This window comes from Canis lupus, chromosome 1 (genome assembly GCF_011100685.1).
Source record: "Canis lupus familiaris isolate Mischka breed German Shepherd chromosome 1, alternate assembly UU_Cfam_GSD_1.0, whole genome shotgun sequence".
In the NCBI taxonomy this organism is placed as follows: domain Eukaryota; kingdom Metazoa; phylum Chordata; class Mammalia; order Carnivora; family Canidae; genus Canis; species Canis lupus.
Genome location: NC_049222.1, coordinates 107,004,547 through 107,015,767, shown reverse-complemented (window position 1 = coordinate 107,015,767; position 11,221 = coordinate 107,004,547).

Here is an 11,221-nt window from a genome sequence, read left to right as displayed (position 1 = left end):
GCATTTCCTCTGTTACACACATATCCAGCTGTCCATTCCTCTATTCATCCAACAACCCATCTATATTAATTATGTGTATTTCAAATAAGTTGCAGACATTATATTCCTTACCCCTTAAGACTTAGCATTTACATCGCCAGCTTGATGGATTTTTGCATATGTATATGTGCCACCCAGATCAAGATATAAAACATTTCCAGTTCCCCAGATTGAGAAGGTTCTTTCTCCCTCTCTTCCATTGTGTGCCCCGAAAAGTAACTAATACTCTGACCTCTATGACCACAAGTTATTTTTGCCAGGTTTTGAATGTTACATAAAATGAAGCACATGAATTTTTCCTTCGTGTCTGGTTTTAGTACTCAATTTTATGTCTTTGTATATATTTATTTTTATAACGACTTTATTTATTTATTTGAGAGAAAGAGAGAGAGAGACAGAAAGAGAGCAGCAGAGGGAGAGGGAGAAGCAGGCTCCCCAATGAGCAGGGAGCCAGACTTGGGTCTTGATTCTAGGACCCTGGGATCCCAGGACCTGGGATCATGACCCGAGCCAAGGTAGACACTTTAACCAACTGAGCCACCCAGGTGCTCCTTTGTGTATTTTAAAAAACTAGATGGGGGGATCCCTGGGTGGCGCAGCGGTTTAGTGCCTGCCTTTGGACCAGGGCGCGATCCTGGAGACCCAGGATCGAATCCCACGTCAGGCTCCCGGCATGGAGCCTGCTTCTCCCTCTGCCTATGTCTCTCTGCCTCTCTCTCTCTCTCTCTCTGTGTGTGACTATCATAAAAAAAAAAAAAAAAAAAAAAAACTAGATGGGGCACCTGGCTGGCTCAGTCAGTAGAACATGTAACTCTGGATTTTGGGGTTGTAAGTAGCCCCATGTAAGGTATGGAGATTACTTAAAAAGTAAAATCTTAGGGACGCCTGGGTGGCTCAGCAGTTGAACATCTGCCTTTCGGTCCGGGGTGTGACCCTGGAATCCTGGGATCGAGTCCCACATTGGGCTCCCTGCAGGGAGCTTGCTTCTCCCTCTGCCTGTGTCTCTGCCTCTCTCTGTGTGTCTCTCATGAATAAATAAATAAAATCCTAAAAAATGAAATAAAATCAACAGCTACATTGTATTCCAGGGGCACCTGGCTGGCTCCGTAGGAAGAGCCTGGGACTCTTGATCTCAGGGTGATGAGTTAAAGCCCCATGTTGGGAATAGAGATTACTAAGATAAATAAATAAACAGACTTTAAACAAAACAAAACAAAACACAGCTACACAGTATCCCAGGGTATAAATGTAACACTATATATCCCATGCCCTATGTCAGTCCTTCTCCTTTTTCAACATTATAAACAACGTAGCAGTCATCTTTTATATATGTATTTTTCTGTGTACTAGTTCCAGGACATATCTGCATGACAAATTCTGATTTTTTTAAGTGATCTCTACACCCAAGGTGGGCCTTAAGTTCATGACCCCAGAATCAAGAATCCTTTGCTCTACCCACTGAGCCAGGCAGGTACCCCTGCATGACTATTTCTAGAACCATAATTGCTCCAGCAATGACCAGATCTAAATTATAGATCTGGATACATATTGCTTAATTACTCCCCAGAGTACTTGTAGTGATGTAGGTTTCCAACAGCAGGGGTGTGTGTGTGATAATAACCCCAATTTCCCCACAGTCTTGCCAAGCCTACATGTTATCTGATACATAAAGAAAAAAAAGTTCTTCCATCGTTCTTGAAGCATTCATTCCTTGACTATTAATGCTGTTGAGTATTTTCCTTTCTCTTTTTTTCTTGCTTTTTTTATTTCTTCCTTCAGAAATTTCTTTTATCTCTTGCACACAAGCGTATCAATATGCGCAGCCACACACACAGGTGAACACACTTCAAGACTCTTTAAAAACTCAAATAATTCTGTAAGACTTATTATGACAAGTCCTGCCCCACTCTTTCTCCCATTTTTTTCCTCCCAAGGGACAAACACTTTCATTTGTTTTAGTGAATAAATTTGGTATTGTTTCCACGTCTCTAAGTAGCACGTTTATATCACTACTTCTTGCTTTGTCGGTTTTAGACGTTATCTATCAGCACAGAAGTTCTGCTGATTCAGAAATTCAGGATTCAGCTGTCTTTCCTCCCTCTACCCACACTTCTTTTTTTTTTTTTTAAGATTTTATTTATTTATTCATGAGAGACACAGAGAGAGGCAGAGACATAGACAGAGGGAGGAGCAGGCTCCCTGTGGAGGGAGGCCCATGCAGGACTCAATTCCAGGACCCCAAGATCATGACCTGAGCCGAAGGCAGACCTGAGCCCAAGGCAGACGCTCAACCACTGAGCCACCCAGGCGCCCCCCTCTACCTACCCTTCTTATACACACTCTCCCTATTCCTGTTTAATATGCTCATGCAATCATTTTGGTTAGGTCACTCAGCATTGGGGCTCCTGAGTTGACTCAGGCAGGAGAAGCAGGTCTACAATCCCCGAGTTTCAGGAAGTATTCTCAACAGCACCATGAGCACATGTGGGCATATGGGGAAGGGGAATCCTGAAGGAACCATGAGTGGCTCAAGAGCTCTACAAATAATGATGCAAGAGAGAGAAGGAAACATTACAAGAGGCCAAGTTTGGAGTAGGGAGAAGGATTCAGTAACTAAATGGAGGGGTTGGTCCCCTTAAGCACTGTCCAAACATGGTCGTGGGAGGGGCAGCGGTGCACAAGGACCTCTGCAGGTGAGCTAGCAGTGTCCCTGGGGTAAGCACAGGGAAGGTTTCTTCTGGTGGCTCCACTTTTTTTTTTTTCAGCAAAAGGAGAAGTGAGAATGAAGAGGGGGGTGCTGGAGGTTTTCAGAGAGGTGAGAATAGGACTTCTTAGAGAATGGAGAACAGAACTGGAGAGGCCTTTTTAGGCTGGTTCTGAATGTTCCCTTGAGGTTTGGTGTCAGTGCAGCTGAGGTGTGTCTTCTGGCAAGCTCTACTGGGGGGGAGGGGGGGAGTAGGCACAGAAAAGGCAGAGTCCATTTTAACCAGGCTTGAGGTTTGGCCAAGCAAGTGTGACCCAGGGAGAAAGAGCAAGGAAGTTGATGTAATGTGTGCAAGGACAGAACTGTGGGGTGTCTGGGGGGCTCAGTTGGTGAAGCGGCTGCCTTCGGATCAGGTCATGATCTCAGGGTCCTGGAATGGTGCCCCACATCAGGGCAGGGAGCTGCTTCTCCCTCTGCCTCTCCCTCTGTTGGTTATCTCTCATGCACACTCTCTCAAATAAATTAATTCCTTTAAAAAATTTTATTTATTGATTCATGAGAAGGATGGCTGAGTGGCTCAGTGGTTGAGTGTCGGCCTTGGGCCCAGGGAGTCCCAGGATCAGGCCCACATCGAGCTCCCTGCATGGAGCCTGCTTCTCTCTCTGCCTATGTCTTTGCTTCTCTCTTTGTGTCTCTCATGAATAAATAATTTTTTTTAAAAGGGTAGGATCAAAGGATCAGACATACCAGTGGCATCAGGAATTGAAAGTCCCTTTATGATTTTGGCCCCCTTCTCTTTCTGACTTCATCTTTCCCCTCCCTCCCTCACTCATCCAATCTAGTCACATTGGCCCCCTTGCTGTTCCACAGGCAAACCCAGGCATGCTCCTGCCTAAGGGCCTTTGCACAGGCTGTTCTGCCTGAGTGTTTTCCCTCCAGAAAAACCCTACTCAGCCCGTCTCCTCCTTCAAATATTTGCTTAAATATCACCTTATTAGTGAAGTCTACTCTACCTTCCTTATATATATATAATTTTATATACATATATATAATTTTATTTATTTATTCATATGAGAGACACACAGAGAGAGGCAGAGACACAGGCAGAGGGAGAAGCAGGCTCCATGCAGGGAGCTGGATGCGGGACTCGATCCCGGGTCTCCGGGATCACACCCTGGGCTGAAGGCAGACACTTAACCGCTGAGCCACCCCGGCGTCCCGTTTCCCCCATTATAATCTAACCTCCACGAGGGCAGGGATCTTGGTTTGTTTCATTTGCCGCTGTGTCCCCAGCACCTAGGACAGTGCCCGCAAATGCTCAAGTAAATACTTCCAACAACCCAGTCTGAGCGCCCCTGCTTTAGGGGATTTCCCAGACACGGAAGATGGAGAGGCAGTTTCTCTACAATAAATCTGACCACATCTCCCGCTTCTCTGTCTTGGCAGCTGGGATACTCAGTCTTGACTCCTCGGAGTCCCCTCGCTTCCAGTCCCACTGCCTGCTTGCCCCCAAGTAAGTGATTTCTGAAAGGGGGTTCTGCCTGCAAATCCCCAAATGGCCACACGGTGGTGGTGTGGGCCTATCTTCCCGGCCAAGATGTCTGTCTCCGCCCACCTCATCAGTCTCTCCTTTGAGTCCAAGTGCATGATTTATTCACTACCAATCATACTCTCAACACCTAGAAATGAAAAGCCTTGTGATCATTCCCTACTCCGTATGGGGTAAAAACATTTCTGATCAGTCTAGTTTACGTGACTTCTGATAATACAGTTTTGTTTTTTTCACTTCGATTTCAATGTACATTTTCTAAAAGTCTTGAAAACTTACTGGACGGGGCACGTGGGTGGCTCAGTGGTTGAGCGTCTGCCTTCGGCTCAGAGAGTGATCCCGGGGTCCTGGGATCAAGTCCCGCATCGTGCTCCCTATAGGGAGCCTCTCTCTGTGTGTCTCTCATGAATAAATAAAATCTTCTTTTTAAAATTTTATTTATTTATTCATGAGAGACAAGGAGAGAGGCAGAGACACAGGCAGAGGGAGAAGCAGGCTCCATGCAGGGAGCCCGACGTGGGACTCGATCCTGGGTCTCCAGGATCACGCCCTGGGCTGAAGACGGCGCCAAACCGCTGAGCCACCTGGGCTGCCCAAATAAATAAAATCTTAAAAAAACAAACAAACAAAAAAACACCTTAGTATACATGGTATAAAAATGGTGAACTCCACACACAATATTTTTACATTAACAATAACACTCTATGAGCTTTGTTGCAAATACAAAGAAAGAACCAGTCTCTCTCTTAAAAAAAAATATTTTATTTATTTATTTGAGACCGAGAGAGAGAGAACAGGGGTGGGGGAAGAGCAGAGGGAGAGAAACAAGCAGACTCTGTGCTCAGAACAGAGTCCTACTCGGCTTGATCTCACAACCCCTGAGATTGAGACCTGAGACAAAAGCTTAACCAGCTGAGCTATCTGGGCATCCCTTGAAAAAACAATCTCTTAATTCGACATAATTGACTGCAGTCCAACAGGCATTTTTTTCTTAAAGATTTAGTTTATTTTAGAGAGGCAGAATGAGGGCTCGAGTGGGGAGAGGGGCAAAGGGAGAAGGAGAGACAACCAAGCTCCTGGCTGAACATAGTGCCCCATATGGGGCTCCATTGTATACCCTGAGAGCATGACGTGAGTTGAAATCAAGAGTGGGATGCTTAACCCACTGAGACACCCAGGCGGCCTGGCATTTTGGTTTTTTAAGATTTTTATTTTTAAATAATCTCCACCCAACATGGGGCTTGAACTCACAATCCTGAGATCAAGAGTCTCACAGTCTTCTGACATCTGCTGACAAGCACAGGCATCTGCTGACAAGCATTTATTAAGCACCTGCCCACAGAAGCAATTTAAAAAGTTTTTTTTTTTAATTTTTAAACTTTACTACCCCAGTTTCTTGAGCTGAAATCCTGAAACATCAGGGTCCTTCCAGTCTTGGGTCCATTGTAAAAGACGCAGAATAAATGTTTCCTCCCTGGCTACCCCCTGCCCAAGGTAGGTGGGAAATGTCTTCTGAACACACTCAACAAATGGGACCCAGATCACCCCTATTTTGTCACAGTGTGGTTTAGGGGTAGATCTTCACTACCAGACCAGGAGGCCTTGAAGGTAAGGCTCTGTCCTCATCCGTTTCTGGGCCTCGTGACTCAGTTTACCATAATAACTCATAACTCAGGATTTGACTGCATAAAGGATTACCAGATTTTCCAAGCCACCATTTTATACAATCACTCAGTAACCTTGTAAGAGAGGGATTATTGTCCACATTCAGAAACAGAGGTGTAGGGATAAAGGAGGGAATAGCTCTGGTGTGCTTGGCAGGATTTGAACCTGGATCTTGAGGCTTCAGACATCTTGGAGTGAGCCCAGACATGGCTTCCTCTCATGTCCCTTATTACTTTTGATCTTGTTCCATCTGGGCAGAATCCAGTCATGTGGTTGCACCTAGCTGCAAGAATATGCTGGGAAATGTAGTTCGCTGGGGTCACCCAGGGTAAGGGATCATTTTGGGTAATGCTCACCCAGTGTTGGACACATCTGACACACAAGACCTCATGATCCTACCACCCTCTGGTATGAGCTTGCCTTGCACCCTCTGCCATCCCACCTCACTCATCTGCTTCCATCCTAGCCTACTTGCTGCTTTTTTAAATATGCCAAAAAATTATTTCTACCTTGATTTATTGATAACTTTATTAGGATTTGGCCACAATTTTGGAAAAATTGTGTTGCACAAGGCAATGCTGCCTGAGGCATTTGAACCGATGATACAGCCCTCCTGCTCCAGACTGCTCTGTTGCTTTTATTTTTATTTTTTTTTTTAAAATTTTTATTTATTTATGATAGTCACACACAGAGAGAAAGAGAGAGAGAGAGGCAGAGGGAGAAGCAGGCCCCATGCATCGGGAGCCCGACGTGGGATCCGATCCCGGGTCTCCAGGATCGCGCCCTGGGCCAAAGGCAGGCGCTAAACCGCTGCGCCACCCAGGGATCCCGCTCTGTTGCTTTTAAATTTTCAATAGTTCTACCTTTTGAAGTAAGATCTGGTTGCCATATTGTGTCTCTGGGCACCTATGTTGAAACGAGTGTCACTTTATTACAAATTGGCTTCTATTGGGACATCTGAGTAGCTCAGTGGTTGAGTGTCTCCCTTCAGCTCAGGTCAGGATCCCTGGATCCCCTGCAGGGAGCCTGCTTCTCTCTCTGCCTATGTCTCTACTTCTGTGTGTGTTTCTCATGAATAAATAAAACCTTAAAGAAATTGACTTCTATTTATACATCTTTTGTCTTGGCAGTTGGCGAAGTAAAATGGTATTTTGTTATAGGGACATAATTCAGCTATATTATCTTTGGATTTCACTTCAGAATAGTAAAGGCAGGGGTGTCTGGGTGGATCAATTGGTTAAGCATCTGACTCTTGCTTTCAGCTCAAGTCTGATCTCAGGGTCATGAGCTCTGCACCCAGTGGGAGTCTGCTTGGGTTTCTCTCTCCCCCTGCCCCTGCCCTGTCCTCAAATAAATAAATAAATTTTAAAAAGCCAAAAGAATAGTAAAGGCAGAATTACACATTATGAAGTATTTTTGATAAAAAGAAATAAGAATTAGCCATCAAGGAAGCACAAACTAAAACCACAGTGAAATATCACTTCACATCCACTAGAATGGTTATAATCAAAAAGACATAAAACAAGTGTTTAGAGGTGCCTTGGTGGCTCAGTCAGTTAAGCGTCTGCCTTTGGCACAGGTCATGATCCTGGGGTCCTGGGATTGAGTCCTGCATTGGGCTCCTTGCTCAGTGAGGAACCTGCTTCTCCCTCTCTCCGCCCTCTGCTCATATTCTCTCTCTCAAATAAACAAATAAAATCTTAAAAAAAACCCCAAGTGTTGGCAAAGATGTAGAAAAATGAAGTCCTTAAAAATTGCTGGTAGGAATGTAAAATGGTGCTTGTGGTTAGGCAGTTCCTGAAAAAGTTAAACATACAGTAACCTCATGACCCAGTAATTCCACTCCTAGGGGTATACTCAACAGAAATGAAAGCATGTGTTCAAACAAAAACTGGTATTTGAAAGTTCGTAGCAGCATTGTAGCCAAGAACAGAAACAATCCAAATGTCCATCAACTGATGAATGGATAAATAAAATGTGGTCTCTCTGTACAACGTAATATTCAGCCACAAGAGAAATTAAGACCTGATGTGTGCTACGAACATGGATGAACCTTGAGCACATTATGCTAAATGAAAGAAACCAGACACTAGGAACATATTCTAAGATTCCTTTTATACAAAATGTCTAGAATGGGGAAATCCATGGAGACAAGAAATAAATTAATGCTTGCCTGGGGCTTTGGGGATGGGATAATTGGGGGGTGACTGTCAGTGGGTATGGCACGTTTTGGGGGGACAGGTGATGCAAGTGTTCTAAAAGTGATTGTGGTAATGGTTGCAACAGTTCTGTGAATATACTAAAAACATTGAATTTTACACTTTATTATATTTTTATTTATTTTATTTAAATTTTTATTAAATATTATTTTAAATTAAATATTATTTAAACTTTTTAATCTTATTTAAATTCAATTTGCCAACATATAGTATAACACCCAGGGCTCATCTCATTGAGTGCCCTCCTTAGTGCTCATCACCCAGTTACCCCATCCCCCCACCACCTCCCCTTCTGCAACCCTTTGTTTCCCAGAGTTAGGAGTCTCTCATGGTTTGTCTTCCTCTCTAATTTTTCCCCACTCCATTCCCCTCCTTTCCCATATGGTCCCTTTCATTATTTCTTTTTTTCCCCCTTTCATTATTTCTTATATTCCACATACAAGTGAAACCATATGATAATTGCCTTTCTCCGATTGACTTATTTCACTCAGCAATAACCCCCCAGTTTCATCCACATAGATGTGATAAGTATTCGTTCTTTCTGATGGCTGAGTAATATTTCATTGTATATATAGACTACAGCTTCTATATTCATTTGTCTGTTGAAGAACATCGTGGCTCCTTCCACAATTTGGCTATTATGGACATTACTGCTATGAGCATTGGGGTGCAGGTGTCCCAGCATTTCACTACATCTGTATCTTGGGGTAAATACCCAGTAGTATGATTGCTGGATCATTGGGTAGCTCTATTTTTAGCTTCTTGAGGAACCTCCACAGTTTTCCAGAGTGACTGCACCAGGATGCATTCCTACCAACAGTGCAAGAGGGCTCCCCTTTCTCCACATACTGGCCAACATTTGTTGTTTCCTGTCTTATTAATTTTAGTCATTCTCACTGGTAGAATTATACACTTCAAATGGGTGCATTGTATGGGTAGCTGAATTATACTTCAATAAAACTGTTACCAAAATATTATAGGACATTGGATCAGTCATAAATGAAGATATTGGTCTGAAATTAGGTTCAGATAACAAAACTGCCACTGACAGGGTTGACTGGAAAAATAAAAGTTACTTTACCAGCAAAAAAAAAAAAAAAAAAAAAATTATTTGGGAATAGGAGAGAGCTGCAATACTGTAATTTCGGATCGACATGCTCTGGCAAAACAAAACAAAACAAAACAAAACAAAACAAAACAAACAAACAAAAACCCAGGCAAGCTCAACAAAAGAAAGGAGTATTATTTTATGGAGAAGAAAGAGGAAGTTGGGAGGAGTTGTTTTGACCGAAAGTCCACTGGAGAAAAGCAAGAATTCAAGGTGAAGATGGTTTCTCATTGGATGAGTCTGGGGTAGCTGGTTTCTTATAGGAGATGCGATGTACATCTTTCCCTTTGGGGGCTTGTAATTGAGGATTCTTTCTCGTTGAGATTCTTCTGCTGGGGTCTGTCTGTAATTGACAGTCCTTCCTGTGATTGACACAGGAGTGATAACCCAGGAGAGCTCCCCCTGCTGGTCTGCCCCTTTCAATTTACTGAGGTCTCCCTTTATGAATTTTCACCCTGGATGCTTAGGTGCGCCAGGCACTGCCCCTCCTGAATCTTCACACCTTTCTTAAGAAATAGGAATAACTTCCCCTATTTTACAGATCCGTCAACTGAGACTGAGGGTGATATGCCTTGCCCCAAACTGCTGTAATTCATTTTCAGTCTCTTTCAGCCTTTTGCACTATTCTAGGGAAGTTAAAAACAACCTGAGCATCCCCAAGAATAAACACAGTTCTCACATATTAGGCTCTCCTTATTTGAACCTGACCTGACTCATTCTTTTTACCTTATTTAGTTGTAATGACAACCCAACTAACTCTTATTGGGCCCAATTTATTTTTTTTTAGATTGTATTTATCTATTCATGAGAGACCGAGAAAGAGGCAGAGACACAGGCAAAGGGAGAAGCAGGCTTCCTGCGGGGAACCTGATGCGGTCTCAATCCCAGGACCCTAGGATCACGACCTGAGCCAAAGGCAGGTGCTCAACTACTGAGCCACCCAGCCTCCTCGTTGGACCCAGTTTAGGAAAGGAAACTGAGGCACAGGCAGGGTCAATAGCCTGGCTCAACATAACACAACTAGGAAGTGACAGAGACACGAGTTCAGCCATTCTCTCCACTCTATGTCCATGTAATCACCCCTTTTAGTGGTAACATCCTCCGATTCCATAGCTTCAAGGTCATGTCGGAATGGACAAAACAAATTATAAAAGAGCATGACTCATACGTTGCAATAAAAAACGGATATATGCTCAATATAGATCTGATTATCATCCAGGGAAGACCAGAACAGTTCCCTTTTTCTACCTATTCAAGTACTGTGAGTTATCTTTAAAAGCTATTATTTGTATCACTTTGGTTATGAGGTTATGCTTTTTTTAAATCTTCATATCAACAAGTTCTTTTATATATATATATATATAAAGATTTTATTTATTTATTCATGAGAGACACACGGGGGGGGGGGGGCAGAAACACAGGCAGAGTAAGACGCAGGCTCCATGCAGGGAGCCCGATATGGGACTCGATCCCAGGACTCTAGGATCATGCCCTGGGCCAAAGGCAGGCACCAAACCGCTGAGCCACCCAGGGAGCCCTCAACAAGTTCTTTTTTTAATAGATTTTTCCTGGGTCTAGGTTTGCAATTCAATTTATTTCAAACCAATAAGCAACGTGCCTCTAAAACCAGAAAACTTGTTAATCAAACAAGGACAAACATGCTTCAAATCAACGTGTGCGACAAGGAGCAGAAGGTCGGGAGCTTTGTGACCAGTAAACCCCCAAGCTACGAGCCCAGAGAGGAACAGGGCTGGAGCAAAAGCAGCCCAGCTCCCACTCGGAAGGTTTGAGACAGGCCACGCCCCCTCCCGCACTACATTCGGGAACTGGTCCGGAACTCTCCTGCCAGGCCTCGGTGGAAATACTCCGGACGGTAAGCTTCCGGTGAGAATACGACTTCCGTGCGGGGCAGCCGATTTGGCTAGTTAAGCGGACCG